At 36.9% G+C, this 16,635-nt stretch overlaps 1 pseudogene; it reads right to left on the bottom strand.

Moving 5' to 3' along the window:
• Positions 1-707: 707 nt before the first annotated feature.
• LOC104859978 lies at positions 708-1,597 on the bottom strand (annotated as a pseudogene).
• Between the last annotated feature and the right edge of the window lie 15,038 nt (positions 1,598-16,635).

Below are 16,635 nucleotides of genomic sequence, written 5' to 3'. Positions count from 1 at the left end.
GAGACAGGGTCTCACTATGTACTTTAGGCTTAACTTGAACTCACTATGTAGCCCAGGCTGGCCTCAAACTCATGGCAATCCTCCTGCCTCAGTCTCTCAAGTGTTAGAGTTACAGGCATGAGCTACCATGACCATGCCTTAGGGTATTATACCTTATATATATATCAAATGCCTTCAAGTATTAGCTGACTAGATTGGTGATACCAGTTTGTTCCTGTGTCGGTCCAGCCGTCACAACACGAACATGCCTGAGTTGGGGAGTGAGGATTGAGAAAGGAAAGAACGCTCAAACCTGAGTGGAGATCAAGAAAAGTCTGATTTATTTCACAGAAACAGCTCCTTTTAAAGGCACATCAACAGGAAGCACCTGACTCCTACAGCTAATGTCAGATCTTTGGTTATCTCTTCGAGTTTCTCCCATTGCAGAGTCAAAAACAAGTTTAACACATGGAGTCCTTGAAAAGGAACAAATGTTAACAAATGCTAATTAGGAACGTCCTGACCACACATTGTGTCAATGCCTTGATTATAAAGAAAGAAGTTGTCTTTCACATGTCAAATGTTAGTGGGCCATGACTGGCTCCCACAGTTCCTTTTGCTACTCCAAGTCCAGTTGGTTTATTTTGAAGTGAATATTTCAATACTTCAATTGTAGAAGAAAATTATACAATATTGTCTGTATAGAGAATAGCAACCAAATTTACCAATTAAGAAACCATTTCAGGAGTTGTTAGAAGGTGAGTTATTCTATAGTAACTATGCTTCAGTTGTCATGTAGTAAGCCCAGAAATAGTCCGCTTCAACTTCAGAACATTCAGTTTAGAACACTTGTTTAATGAATATTCAGTTAAACAGTTGGATACAAGCTCTTGTCAGAAAGTCAAATCTCTGCCACTTATCTCGCAATGTTTCTGAAGACATTCTATTCCTTCTGTTAACACACTCCTGAGCTTGGATCACCAATGCAATGACAGATAAGGCCACACAGAAGGATTTGCTTTAGAAAATATGATCCTGCAGTGACATGCCTTGAACTGAGCTTCTTTCTAGTCTTTCAAAATTTAGGCTATTTTTCCTTTCAAATGGCAAGCTCTTTTGAATGAGTGAATAATAGAGTTGTAGAAATTGAAAGGCAGTGGTAAGTTTGACTTTCCAACATACCTTCTCCAATACAATCTTTTCCATTTGCATCAGGTCTGAAACTGTGAACTGATACTGACTTACTCTGATCAAGTTAGTTGTCAAATGGGGTATTTCTTTCCTCTTCTATTGATTTTATAGCCAAATGAAAGCAGCTCAGTCCAATACATCCAACCAAGATGCTTGGGCTATACTTTCATTTTAGACAGGAATTGGTCCAGTAAATTCACAGCTAGAGAAAATGTCTCCTTATCAAAGCCAAAGAACTGAGTTAAACTAAGAAGATCTTTCACTTCAAAGTCCCTCAGTCTTGCAGTATTCTAAGGCCATTATCATGTGCAGATTCAATTAGTCTCAAGCCATAGACCTTTGGCTAACAATTAACTTCCTGTTCCAACAGGGTATTTGGCTGGTGTAGCAGTTTCTGGGAGTCAGTTGCTGTCAGTACTTCTATCATCTTGGTAGAGATTGCAGCTTCTTGGTGTAATCACCCTCCCTGGCCTGCTCTCACCTTGCCCCATAATATCTGATATGCAAGGCCTAGGAATTGAGGACCCTTGAAAGCTAGAGGGGAGATCCCTGGGGAGGGAGAACTGTTCTGGGTCTCCACAGTATTGCAGAGACTACACCAATCTTCTCCTGGTTGGACCACAGTGAAGGGGCTGCCTATTTTTGTATTTTTTAATTCTCATTTTTATTAACTTCTGCTGATCTTTATGATTTCTGTAATCTTTATAACTTACTTTCTTCTACTAGATTTGGATTTTAGTTTCTCTTATTTTTCTAGGACCTTGAGGTGCATTATCAGGTTATTTGAGATTGCCTATTTTCTAATCTGGGCATTCATAGTTACAAACTGCCCTCTCACAACTGCTTTCATTGTATTCCATAGACTGGTATGTTGTACTATCAATCATTGTTATTTGATTCTAGAAATTTTAAAATTTCTTCTGTGACCAATTGGTTATTTGAGAGTGTGTAGTTGCTCTGGTTTCTTTTGCTATTGACTTCTAGTGTGATTGCCCTATGATCTGATAGTATGCAAGAGATTATTTTGTTTTTATTTCAGAAGCTTTATGGCATAAGATGAGTGTATTTTGGAAAAACATTCTGTGTGTTGCTGGAAAATTCTGTTGTTGGTGAATAAAACATTCTGTAGATATGTTAAGTCCATTTGTCTAATGGTATCAACTCTGACCCCCCCCCACCTCACATCTAGTTGACTTACTGGAGACAGTGGGGTATTGCTATCTCCCATTATGATTTTTTATATTATCTGACTTTTTAATGTACATATTTGTTTCAGGAAATTGTATCTACTGGCATTTAGTGCTTGTGCATTTAAAAATTTCTCTTTCTGTTGAACTATTTTCTTTACCAGGATATAGTGATTTTCTTTATCTCTTTTGAATAGTTTGGCTTGAAGTTCACTTTACCTAAGAATAGAATAGGAACTCTGCTTGCTTTCAGGCTCCTATTGCATAGAGTGTCATTTTGCATTCTTCCATTTTCAGTTTATGTGTTTCTTTGTGGATGAGATGAGTCCCTTCTAGGCAAAATATAGTTTGGTTTTGTTTTTTGACCAAATCTCTCCAACAGGGTCTTTGGTTTAGGGAGTTAAGACCATTTATGTTGCAAGTTGTTACTGAAAGGTATTTACTGAGTTCTGTCATTAAATTGTTTTTTCATTTTGATTCCTTTATGTTTTCCTTTTATTTACTCATTCTGTTGTATATATTCTTTTCTTGGAACTCTTCTGTGTTATTGGGCTTACTCTGGGATTCTTTTGAATACTTTTCAGTGCTGGTTTCATTGTCATGAATTTATCAAGGTTCTCTTTGTCATAGAAAGTTTTTGTTTCTCCAACAGTTTTGAAAGATAATTTTGTGGGGTATATTAATTTGGGTCAAAAGTTGTTTTCTCTTAGGCTTGAAAAATTTTGCCCCAAGTTTTCTTGGACTTTAGGGTTTGTGTTGAGAAATCTGATACTTTTCTCATAGGTTTGCTTTTGAGTCCATGATGTTTTCTCTAACAGGTTTTGGTATTCTTTATGCTGAATTTCTGTGACTTTAACTGTGATGGTTCATGGAAAAAGATTTTTGTAGTTATGGCTATTTTCGGTTATATAGATTTATTTACTTGGAAATTAAGTTTTTTTCCTTAGAATTGGAAGAATGTCTTCTATAGTTTCTTTACATAAATTTTATATCACCTTTTGTGTCACTCCTTTACTTCTGTAATTCTTAGGGTTTTTTTTTTGTCATTTAACAGCTATTTGATCCAGTTTCTGAGGTGTTTTGTTGTTTTTAATGTATAAACCAACCTTGTCTTCTATTTCTGACACTTTCTCCTGGCATTGTCTTTTTGCACACACTTTTAATAATTTTTTTTAATGTCTTGGAGTTCTGCTTGATTTCTTTCAATGATCTCTAATTCTTTACTTAGATGTTCATTCATATCTTGTTATCATTTTGTTCAATTCAATAAGTTTTTGTTTGTGTTTTGTGTAGTTATTGATCAGTCTATCAGTTAAGCCCTCTATCTGTTTATTTACATATTTGAGCTTGCTGATTGTCTTATGGATCTATTCATTTCTTTTTTGATCTCTTCAAACATTTTGACTATGTGATTTTTCACTTCCTCCACTGCAGTGCCCATAAGATCAGCTTTTGAGTAATTAAGAACTTTTGGAAGCCAGGCATGGTAGTTCACCCCTGTAATCCCAGCACTCGGAAGGCTGAGGCAGGAGGATTGCTGTGAGTTTGAGACCAGCCTGGGCTACATAATGAGTTCCAGGTTAGTCTAAACTACATAATGAGACCCTGTCTCAAAAAAAAAAAGGGGGGGGGGAGAGCAAGAAAAGAAAGGAGAACCCAAACAATAAACAAAGTAACAATGACAGAGGGAGGAAGAAATGAGTGATAAAACTCCAAACTCTACAAAAAATATAGAGGGGGAAAATTGAGTCAAAAGAGGACAAAATTTCTTATGTATTTTCAGATTACTGGGGACTCCTGAAATATCACTGGAAACCTCCGTAGTAAGCTTCAGTCTCCTGCTCAGTGTATGATCCAGTCCTGAGGGAGGAAAAAACCTAAAAGACAGAACTAAGAAAGAAAGTGAGGCACCAGGACAACTAATTCTGGTCCAACTGGAAAAGGCCTTGGCCAGTCTAACCCACCGATTTTTATCGGTGATCAGTTGTGGTAAAGGTGAAGTAAGGATGAGGCTAACACTGCATGTAAAGATGCACAGTCCATGTGGTTTCTCTGGAAATTAATGTGAGCAAGGCTTGTGAAGGGCAAGACAAAGCATTCTTGAATTAGGAACAGAATAGACAAAATATATGGTTGTAATTAGAACATTGTGTTTCTAGTAAGAAGGTTTTAGTTGTGGGAATGGAATTTGGTGCGAGTTACTCTGACATCAGCATATAGGCTTTGGACAGACTATTGTGGCATTAACTCTTTATAGCCTGCACTGCTTATAGTCTGCTTTGGGCATAATCAATACTTCAGATTCCTGCACCAAATGAGTGGTTTTCTTCCAAAACCTGCAGTCTTTGGAATCGACCAAGTCACATTCCTCTCGGCCCCTTTTATATAGCCTGTGTGTTTATGTGGCAACCCCTCTGTTGAAGAGATCCCCTGTCTGTAAACTCTAGTCTGTGACAAATGTCCTAGGTGACATCTTTTACCACTCATGTTGATGCATGAAGAAGCAATCAGATCACTGCTCTCTTCTGGATATAGGCCTTGGCCTGGAGGCTCAAGCAGCCCACTGGACTCAATACTATCACCTTCAGATGTAGGTACCTCTGCAAGCCAGATTCTGCTCCCCCAAACCTGTCCTTCCACCACAGAATGCAGGTTCTATGTCCTTTCCTGGCCTGTTCTTTAACTTCTCAGGGGATCTCCTGGAATCTATGTCTAGCCCTCACTCTCTTTTAGTCTCTCTCTGTCCCATGGCTTTCACATACTGAGGGGTAGAGTAACACTTCTGTCCTGGAGAGAAAATGTAGTATAGGTGCTCTGTAACTCAGTCCCACACAATCAACCCCTTACCAAAATGGTGCCTGATTAAACTCTCTGGCAATATTATTATCAGGTATCTCTTTCTAAAAGTGGCTCACCAAATAAATGTTACCAGGTTTTGGGTTGCTCATCTCTCATTCTTGAGTTGGATTTCAGGTTCTTTTCTTCTCAAACAAAGAATTGAACAAAATGTGCAAAAAGTGGTGGCAAAGTTTATTTGAAATAGTAAAAGTGAAGAGTGAGGGATACACTGGCTCTGCAAAGCAAGCTTGGGCTGAGTGAAAGAGGAAAAATAAGATGAATGTACACTCTGGAGGAAACAGGGTGGGATGTTGTGAAGAAAGCCATGATAACAAGCTTTTCTAAGAGTCTGGGCCCATTTGTACTCTCCAAATCTCAAGGAACCCCTTGAGAACTACATGTAGATCCTGAGTGGTGGTGCTGGGAACCTATGTCTCAGTCTGACACCAGGTCTAGGCCACTCTATTGAAAGCCTGCTCAAATTCTCATGAGAAGTCCATATGCAGCACTTTGGGAGATGTTCTGTTCATGGGTTCTGGGATCTTATAATTAAAAGATCACACCTATTTCCCCAACCAGTTTTGCCATGCTCTCATCTCCTATATCAATACATCAGGTGCTGCAGTGTAGTTTTCTCCAACTCTATCCTTCACCCTCAGGATAGAACCTCACACTATTTGTTTATTATGTGTTTTCTGCCAACATGTGCTTTCCTCAGCCCTAATGCTGATGAGCCCTAGTGCTGCTGGGCCCTCTGTTATTTCTCCCCAAAGTAGACAACTGTTCTGGACTTACCATTTTTACAGGGCATTGACCTCTTCCTTGATCAGGCTGTTGTTTGGTAGTTACCTATGTGGCTTTGTGATTTTTAGGACTATTTACAACAAAAAAGTATATGCAGTGTCTCCAGGAAAATTAAATGCTATCCAATCTTCTATGTCTAGCTTTGACCTTATCCAAGATCAGTCCATTGGTTAGTTGGTACTTCTGCAGCCCCATGCAGAAGGGAAACAAAATGCAGAGCCAGCCCTAAGTTGTCAGTGGCTGTGACCAAGGCATGGAATCTACAGGTGTGTAGTTGCTGGGGAACCAGCACACAGGTACATCTGTTCTAAGAGTCTTTTGGAGGCGTTTTTGTACTTCAACTAAAGGATTATGTTATCTTTGAATAAGGATAGTCTGACCTCATTCTTTGCTATACATTTCCTTTTTATATTTCTTTCTCTGGCCTTACTGCTCTGGCTAAACGTTTGAGTATGATATTGAGCAGGGGTGGCAAGAGTGGATAACCTTGCCTTGTTTCTGATTTTAGAGTGTTTTCAGTTTTTCTTATTTAGTATTATGATGGCAATGTGTTTATCATAAATGTTTTTTATCATTTTATAAAAAGATTCTTCCATACCTATTTTTTTTGGTCAGGTATGAAAGTTGAATTTTTTTATAAATGTTTTGTGTGTCTATTGAAGTGATAACATGATTTTTGTCCTTGTTTGCATTAATGTGATGCATTATATTTATTGATTTATATATATTAAATCTTTTTGCACTCCTGGGACAAAGCCAATTCAGTTATGATATATGATTTTTAAAGTAATTAGTTGTATTTTGCTTGCCAGTATCTTGTTGAGGATTTTTTTCATCTACCTTCTAAGGAGATTGGCCTGTAGTTTGCCTTTTTGTTAAGTCCTTGCTCAGTTTTGGTGCCACAGTAATACTAGCTTTCAGAAATGATTTTGGCAGTAATCCATCCCTCTTAATTTCATGCAAGAGCTTGAGAGGACTTTTGGTGTAGAATCTTGCATGAAGTTCTGGTAGAATGCTGTGATTAATCCATCAGGTCCTGAGCTTCCCTTAATTGGTATTCATTCATTGCCTATGATTGGTCTATTCAGGATTTTTTTTACTCATTGGTTAAATTTTAGTACTGCATGTGTATCTAGGAATTTGTGTGTTTCTTTTAGGTTCTCCAATTCATTGGAATGTTAATTTCCAAAACAGTTTCTTATAATCCTCTGGATTTTGGTGGAGTCTGTTTTGATTTCACCTTTTCCATTTCTGATTGCAAGGATAGGAATATTTTCTTTCCTCTTTTTGGTAAGTATGGCTAAGGGTTTATCAATCTTGTTTATTTTTTCAAAGGACCAACTATTTGATTAAATGTTTTTTAGTTTCAATTTCATTAATTTTTGCCATGGGCATTATAATTTCTTTTCTTCTAATAATTTGGGATGTGGATTTTTCCTTTTTTCCTAGAACCTTATGATGCATTATTAGGTTATTTATTTGGGATCACTCTTTTTTTATGTATGCATTCACAGCCACAAACTTCCCTCTTAGAACTGTTTTTGTTGCATCTCATAGGGTTTTACATGGTGTGATTCCACTGTGATTTGATGTTAAGAATTTTTTAAATTCTTCCCTTATTTCTTCTGTGATTTACTCGTTATTCAATAATGTGTCATTTAATTTCCATATTCTTGCATCATCTCTGCTATTCCTTTTACTTTTGCTTTTTATTTTTTCTCGCTATTATCTGGTAGTATTCAGGGCATTATTTCAATTGTTTTGTATTTATATAAATATGCCTTGGGCCTAAGATGTGTCTATTAAGTTCCATGTGCTGCTAATAAAAAGTATATTCTATAGTTGCTGGATGAAACATTCTTTATATATTTGTCAGGTCTATTTGTTTAATGGTGTGGTTTAACTCTTGATATTTCATTGTTAATTATTTTTTGTCTAATCGACATGTCTATTTATGAGAGTCAGGTATTGAGGTCCTTCACTATGATTGCATTAGTGTCTGTCTCTTTTATGTTGGGTAGCTTATGCTTTATGAAGTTGAGTGTGCCAAAATTTGATTCATATATATTTATAATTGATATTTCTTCCTGTTGAATTGTTCCTTTTACCAGTATGTAATGGCCATCTTTATCTCTTCTGATCAGTGTTGGCTTATGGTTTTCTGTGTTTGAAAATAACTCCTTGATTTCTGGCTCAAGTTGCACAAAGTATTATTTTCCATCCTTTTACTTTTTTTGGAGTGGCTTTATGATTTGTGGGCTTCTAAGATGCCCCCTTCCTCCAGAGACTCTTTTATCAGTACACTGTGTTTGATGGCAATCATTCAAGACAAGGTAGTATGTCTACTGGACTTAATGTTAAAACTTTCTGCCACAGTCCTTTCAATAAACCACACAACACAGACCTGGCTTCTCATCACAGAGGACACGATCACACTGTGCTTCTTTGCCTGAACTCATGACTACTTAATATCTCAGAAGATCTGTGACTGGTCTGCTTCCTCTCCATGACTGTCTCTTGTGGTCATCTTGCACTCTGTCCCTTTGATAGGATGATTCCAGAAACCCTGTAGAGTAGTTGTTCTGTGACTTGTGATTCCTGAAATCTCTCAGTTTTAGACAATATACATTTCCCCCAAATGGTTCCTGATTTTATCACTCTTAAATATGGTGTGTGCTGCAGTGGATATCTTCTTCAAATCTTGCCTGCTATGTAGAATGAGTCACCTCCAGAGTAAGCCTGCACACTGTATGTGTATCTTACAGTAACTGTGGGCTTTTCTTGTCATTAGAGCTTCTGGTCTTGTATTTCCCCTTGGACCTGCCAATCCTTTATGGGCTTACTTTGTGTCTGTGATGATAGGTCCCTCTCCCTTGGGAGTTGAAACTAGCATTCCAGACTGCTTTGTTGTTTTCTCTGCATTGTATTTGTTTCATTTTTCTATTTCTAGCTTTCTTGTTGGCTCTTTCTCTACTCCCAGAGCTCTTTTTTTACTCTTCACTGAGCTTTTTTCCAGGTGTCTTGACTCCATATCCTAGAGAGACTCTGATTTGCTACTGGCCTTTTTTCTACCATTTTATTCTTTATTCTTTATTTTGGATAGAATAAGCATGGCTGCTTTTTTCTGATCATTTGTTTTATTCCCTATGAGATGAAAGCTGTGTTCTACTTTACCCAATAAACACCCCATCTGGTGTATTCTCAATCTCTCTCTCTCTCTCCCCCATAAAAGGAGAGAATCCCATAAGATACTAAATCTTAGTAGAGTCACAAAAGCAGTATCAAGAAATGTATAGCAATAAATACCTACATATAAAGTAGAAATATTTCAAATAACTAACCTAATGATGAAACTCAGTGTCTAGGAAAGCAAGAACAAAATAAACACAAAATGGGTAGAGGGAAATAACAAAGATCAGAGTAGAAACACACAAATAGAGATTGAAAGAATAAAAATGAAATACAGTTTTTATTAAGAAAAACGTGTAATAAAAGATCTAATTCTTGGAGAGGGAACAGAACTATGTTCCAGAAAAACAGAATGGAAATAGACACTGCTTTGGGCTGTGTGTTTGAGAAAGTAGAATATATGCTGGCAGGCAGGGAAGTATTTCCTAAATGTCAGCATTACCCCATTATGAGATTTCCACACATTTTAAAATGGGAAAAATAAAAAATATTAAATAGATACATGCAATGTGATAAAAACTGTAGTGGATATTTAAATTTAAAGCATTTGTTACTATAAAATACACTGCTTTAAACTTTGGCAGGTTGAGATCCAGTTTTTCCAACACCATTTATTAAAGAGACTATCTTTCCTCCAGTGGTGATAATCAGCTCCTTTGTCAAAGATGAGGTAGCTGAGTACCTCTGGAGTTGTTTTTGTGTCTTCCAGTCTGTTCCACTGATCCTCAGGCCTGTTTCTTTGCCAGTACCATGCTGTTTTTATCACATGGCTTTGTAGTATAGTTTCAAATTGGGAATTGTTATACCTGCTGCCATGTGTCTATTGCCTAGGTTGGCTTTTGCTATTCTAGGTCTCTTATGGTTCCAAATGAATTTTTGGATTTTTTTTCTAGTTCTGTGAAATATAGTGTTGGAATTTCAATTGGCATTGCACTGAATCTGTATAGTAGTTTTAGTAGTATAGCCATTTTCACTATGTTGATTCTCCCTACCCAGGAGCAGGGTATATCTTTCCATTTTTTTATATCTTCTTCGATCTCTTTTTTCAGAGTGCTGTAGTTTTCAGTGCATAGGTCTTTTGTTTCTTTTGTTAGGTTGATTCTTAGATACTTCACTTTTTTGGATGCTATTGTGAAAGGAATTGTTTCCCTAGTTTCTCTCTCAGTGAGTCTGTTATTTGTGTACAAGAAGGCTATTGATTGTTAGGTGTTGACCTTGTATCCTGTTACTCTGCTAAAAGTGTCAATTAAGTCGAGAAGTCTTTTGGTGGAGTTTTTTTGGCCTTCAAAGTAGAGTATCATATCATCTACCAAAGATTAAAACTAGACTATTATCTCTCACCATGCACTAAATTAAAATCCAAGTGGATTAAAGATCTAAATATTAAAACAGAAACACTAAACTTGCTGGAAGATAAGTTAAGCAGAACTGTGGAAAGCATTTGCAGAGGAAAAGACTTTATGAACAAATCTTCAGTAGCACAGGAACTAGCAGAATGAATCAAACTGGGATCTCATCTTAATAAAAAGCTTCTGCACTGCAAAAGAAACCATCAACAGAACTAAGAGACAATCTACAATGTGGGAAAACATTTTTACCAGCTGCTTCTCAGACAAAGGACTATTATCTAGAATATATAAAGAACTCAAAGCAATCAGCACTCCCAAATATAAAAACCCAATTCAAAAATGGGCATCTGAAATGAACAGACATTTCTCAGACAAAGAAGTAAAAGCAGCAAGTAAATATATGAAAAATGTTCCATATCACTGGCCATTTGAGAGATGCAGATGAAAACAACACTGAGATTCCACCTCACCCCACAAAGAATGGCTGCTATCAAGAAATCACACAATAACAAATGTTGGCGGGGTTGTGCGGAGAAAGGAACCCTTCTCCATTGTTGGTGGGAATGCAGACTGGTGCAACCACTATGGAAATCAATATGGAGATACGTCAAAGAGCTGGGACTAGAGGTTCCATTTGACCCAGCCATAGCTCTGCTGGGTATCTTTCCAAAAGAATTAAGGCAATCATATCACAGTGACATATGCACACCTATGTTATAGCAGCACAGTTTGTAATAGCTAAGACTTGGAAATAGCCCATTTGCCCATCAGTTGGAAACTGAATAAAGAAGTTGTGGTTTTTCTATAAAATGGAATACTGCTCAGCCACAAAGAATGAGAAATTTGAGTCAGTCTTAGGAAAATGGATACATTTTGAGGATATACTTCTAAGTGAAATAAATAAGTCACACGTGTAAATACTGAATAGTTTCTCTGGTGTGAAAAACTACAATAGTACACAAGATCCTAATGAGATAGTTAACAATGTGAAATAGGAAGAAAAGGGTTAAAAGTGTAGGGAAAGTGGGAAGGGTAGGGGAAAGGTAATAAGGGAAAAGAAAAAAATTTGAGAAAATGAAAAAATGGAAATAAAGTGTTTGCAAATGGGGAGGGGAGGAGGGGGTGAAGGGAGGGCAGGGACAAGGGAAAAAATGAGAACCAAGATCTGTCATGTAAAGGTACAAGATCCCAGTAATGAATGTAACTGTACTGTATACCTAGAATGTACCAATAAACTCAATAAAAAGGAAAAAATACATTGCTATCAATCTGTTTCAAATATATCCTCAGGCTTTAAACACACTCATCCCATCAATGTGAAAATTTCTGAAGCAATTCTAAAGATCCTCCTCTGTGTGTTTAGATGCTCTATTGAGACTGCCTCAACTTCTTTACTTAGTTCAAAATGTTTACCTTTCATGGAAACACCAGAAGTTATATGGTGCCAAATATAGTGAATTCAATACAGTGTACTGAATGCAGTGAATAAGGTGCATGAAGACACACCATAATGTTTTACTAGCTTGCCTTGCAAAGATGGCACTTGGTAACAGCATTTATTGTATTTTTGGTCAGACCTTATAGTGCCATTCATTAAGAGGACTTTTATAACTTCTTCAGAAAGTGGCAAAAACACAGGGATAGCTGTGTTGAAAGTGAGGGGGAGTACACTGAGGGGGATTAAGGGCAGTATGCTTTTTACTGTCTGTAATGCATTTTAAAAAACTTAAACATTCACAATATATTTTTACCAACCTTTATACATGGATTAAATACGTAAAAATAATTTTAGAGTAATTTAAAGCATGTAGAAATGCATTGTAGGGCAACAAAGGGATCTAGGAAACAAGGGAAGGCTTTAGAAGGAGACTTTTTTCATTATGCAATAAATATTAAGTTTGTTGGGAGCATCATTATGTAGTGTGTCAATATTCTAAGCATTAAGATAGCTTCACAAAAAGTGGATTAAGAAGGCCACAACAAACTAATAAGGCTTCTGAGCACTTTCAAGTGCTAGTCGGTTTGAAAATTAACACCCTTTCCACAAAAGACTAGAAAAATTATCAGTATGATAATTTCCTGAATAGTGGGTTTCTTAGTTCTAAATATGGAACTCCTTGTTCTATAATGTGTTTCCTCCGACTCTGCTTGAACTCTCATTTTTATAACAAACATAAGTGCTTTAGTCTTGTGTGTATTGATGCATCTGCTGAAAAAACTGTGACTCTCCATCAATAGAAAGTTTCCTCTGCAGAAGGGAGATGTTATTTACATTTGTAAACAGATTGGTTGGAACTGGTAGGACAGCACAACTGCATCTTATCAAGTACCTACACTTGTCCATAAGAAAAAACTCAGTAATGCTCAAAGTATAACTTGTTTTACTAAGTACTTGAGTTTTGTTCCTTTCTATTCTTCTCTCTCTTCTTTCTTTCCCCTTTCTCTTTTGCTTTTCTTCCTTTCTCAGCTTTTTCCTCTTGCTAAGAAGTCTCAGCCCAAAAAGTTACCACCAGTGCAGGTTGGGAATATGTAAACACTATTGCTAAGTTTAATTTGATTGGTGATATACATATAGAAATGTTCCTCAGAAGGGTAAGCCTCCCTTCTTGAACCATGCTTTTGGGTTTTCTTTGATGGTAACATTATGATGGGGAATGCATTGTCATTGCCTGCCAACCCATAACTTTAAGAGATGTACATCGACCAAAGCTTGCAATAAGGGTAACTGGATAATATTCTGAGGTCAGATATTTAAAAAATAAATTCTAGGCTAAGTTTAACCACAATAAGTTCACTGTTTTAGGGCAGTATTTCTGGAATCCTAGACAGCATTTATAAACTACCCCATCAACATTTAATAAGCACTTAAAGCTGTGATGATTACTGTGTTGGTTTACAGAAAATCAGTGGGCCTAGTGGCAAAAATAATTCCATTGATATCAGGAGGAATTTGCAAATCTATGAATTCAAAATTTACAGGTTATTGGCTATGAACCATTTGGGGAGTTAAATACTTTGAACTCTCATTGCCACATATATAAAAATGAAGAAAAATATTTCTCCCCAGGGTGGCTGTAAACAGTGTAATGAAGAAACATGTGAAATGGCCAGCTTGGCCTCAGCACCTGGATGGTGCTCAGTAAACAGGGGACGCCAGTGGTATCAACATAATTGCCTTGGAGGAGCTCAGCTTGTTGATTATGAATACACACTGTGCAGAGAACTCTTCTTTCCAGGGACTCTAAAGCTCTCTACATGTCCAACTTCTCTGGCTTACTAAGGTTGTTAATTTACTGATTTTATTGGTGACCAAGAAAAGTGAGAATGTGAATTGCAAAAAAATGAGTCACTTTTAAAACAGAGGAACTTTGGAAGCAACTGATTTCTCAACAGCTGGGAATCAGTAATTAAATCATTATAAATATGTACAATAGAGTACACTGCATTGATCCAGTAAGCTATGCAATATCATTACAAATTTAGAATTATTTTTTTTGGTAAAGGAGGAGGTTTACTTTCCATTGTTATCTAAAAAGCAGCAAATAGGAAAAATAAAATACATTGCCTACTCAATTTGTGTAAGAAAAAATGCCTACAGGTGTAATTCACACGAATAGAGTTATATCTGGAAAACACACATGTCAAAATATTAACAGTGGTTATCTTTAAGTGATAGGATAATGGGTAATGATTGTTTTCTGCTTTATGTTTATTTAACTTCTAATTTTCCTGTGATATTGCATGAAAAAGTTATAGAAAAGAAGAAAAAGGGAATCATTCAAAATCTTTGCCCTACCAATGAAGATTGAAATTTTGCCTTATGAGTCAAAACCCCTTCATTTGCCTTCCAGCTTGGAAATATGAATCCAATCTTTTCCTTTTTACTGAATACTTAAAGACCAACTTTAAATTCCTAGTTTTCAGATAGTTCTATTGTTGTACCAAACATCCCAGTGTTGTTTATTTCTTTTTCTTTCTTTCTTTTCTTTTCTTTTTTCTTTCCTTTTTTTTTTTTTTTTGTACTGGGGATTGAACTCAGAACCTTGTACTTGTGAGGCAGGAGGTAAAACAACTGAGCTAGTGTTATTCATTTCATCTGGATCTATCAGGGAAGATTTCTCCTGAGCAAAGGATGTGATAAATGATACAGGATAGTTCATGCACAGGCAGGGGCCTCAGATGTGTCAGGTGTGATGGAACAAGGACTCTTTTCTTTTCTTAATATTCTGAAGGAGATTATTTTATTTAAATTTTTTATTACTACATATTTGCAGTACATAATGACATAATGATGACATTCTTCATGGGGAGTTGGTAAATGTATATGTAATTCTTTATCTCCTTCTCCTTTTCTCCCTCTTCATCTCTTGGTCCCCTACCTTTTTACAAAAGATCTATCTCCCTATTTCCTGTTATCTATCTTTTGTTCTGCTCTTTATTTATATTTTGGGTTTTTTATATAAGAGAAATTATCCAATATTTTGTGTCTGATTTATTTCCTTAACATTATAGTCTCAAGGTCTATCCATTTTCCTACAATTGACTCAAGTTTATCCTTCTTTATGGCAGAGTAACACTCCAGACCTTTGTCTTGTATCTTTCAAGGCAAGAGGACTACACTACTTCACAAGGTAGATGAGAACTGATATGAATGGAGGATTCCAGGGCCATCTTGATAAGGTATATTCCCCATTATCTATGTGGATATGCTTGTATGGCCACTAGTGAGGAAATTAATAGATTACACTGTACTGCCTTAGTACTCTCCAAGTTGCAGTGCTAGTTCAAGTATTTAAGCTCATAACAGATTTTCATACTCAGAACATATACTTAAAAATTTCATTGGCACACGGCCAATCTGGGGTGATTCTGAAGAGCTGCAATTGCAAACTTTCTGTAGCAATGCAGACTGTGCACTGGAGTTAGTCTTTGTGTGTACATATGACATTTCCCCAGCACTTGGTAGGAGAAACATCTCAGGGGGAAAGCAATGTAGGGTAATTACCCTCAGAATCAAATGCATAGGGAAAGAGAAACAAGAACCTTCATTAGTTAGTGGTGTTGGGGTGGAAGTGGTTGTGTGAATACCACCATTATATCTAATATCACCGCTCAGATTGGTTTCACCATCTTGACAGTCAAGATTAAATTGTGGAGGACAAAAGTGGAAAGAGAATTTCATGGTCTCATTTTTAGATCAGGTCCAAAGTATTTGTGTAAGCATTCACTAGAACCTGGTTACAAAGGAATGTATATGGTATAATAGAAAATCAGTGTGTTTAAAAATTTTTAAAAATTATTATAGTAGAAGATACAATGTCATTAATCCCCTCTCAAAATACTCAGATGCAATTTGTACACACGTTTTCCATCATGCTGGCCACAGTTTAGAAATACTTTTGTGTGTACGTATTTAGTTGCAATACAGTGGCTACCTTGATGTCCTAAATTTTTCAAAACATTTACCTTTCATAGTCATTTTGAGTTTGGGGAAGAGCCAGGAGTTTCCTGGTGCCAGATCAAGTAAATAAGGTACATGAGGTGTTATTGTTTAGATCTAGAATATCCCCCTCACCAAATTTTCATGTGCTCTCAGGTGCTTTTGAAAGGTGATTGGATAGCGTGGTGCTATACTCATCAATGGATTAATTCACTGATGTACTCACTTGAATGTGCTTTTAGGAGGTAGGGCCTGGTTGAAAGAGGCAGTGTGCTGAGGGAGTTACCTGGAAAGGTTATCTCCTTCCCTGGTTCTTCCCTTTATTCTCTGCTTTCTGACCATGACGATGTGTTCACTTGTTGCTCAGCTTGTAGTCTATCATGCTCTCTTGCCATAAACTTTCTGCCTTGGAGCCAGCTGACCACGAACTACAAACATTAGCAAAATGTGAAGGGGACTGTCTTAGTTACTTTTCTTGTTGCTGAGACAAAATACCTGACATCCAAAGTTAAAGGAGGAAAGGTTTATTTGGCTCATGGCTTGTAGAAGTTTCAGCCCCTAGACCTGCCTGTCTGCGATCACCCGGCGGCGTGCGCGTGAGCTCCCGGCCTGCGCGGGAGCTCCCCCCCTGCGCGACAACAGACCCAGGAAGGACCCA

This window comes from Fukomys damarensis, unplaced genomic scaffold (genome assembly GCF_012274545.1).
Source record: "Fukomys damarensis isolate Sample0158 unplaced genomic scaffold, DMR_v1.0_HiC HiC_scaffold_8, whole genome shotgun sequence".
NCBI classification, from domain to species: Eukaryota; Metazoa; Chordata; class Mammalia; order Rodentia; family Bathyergidae; genus Fukomys; species Fukomys damarensis.
The sequence above is the reverse complement of the archived record's forward strand: the minus strand, read 5'-3'. Positions and strand labels throughout refer to the sequence as shown.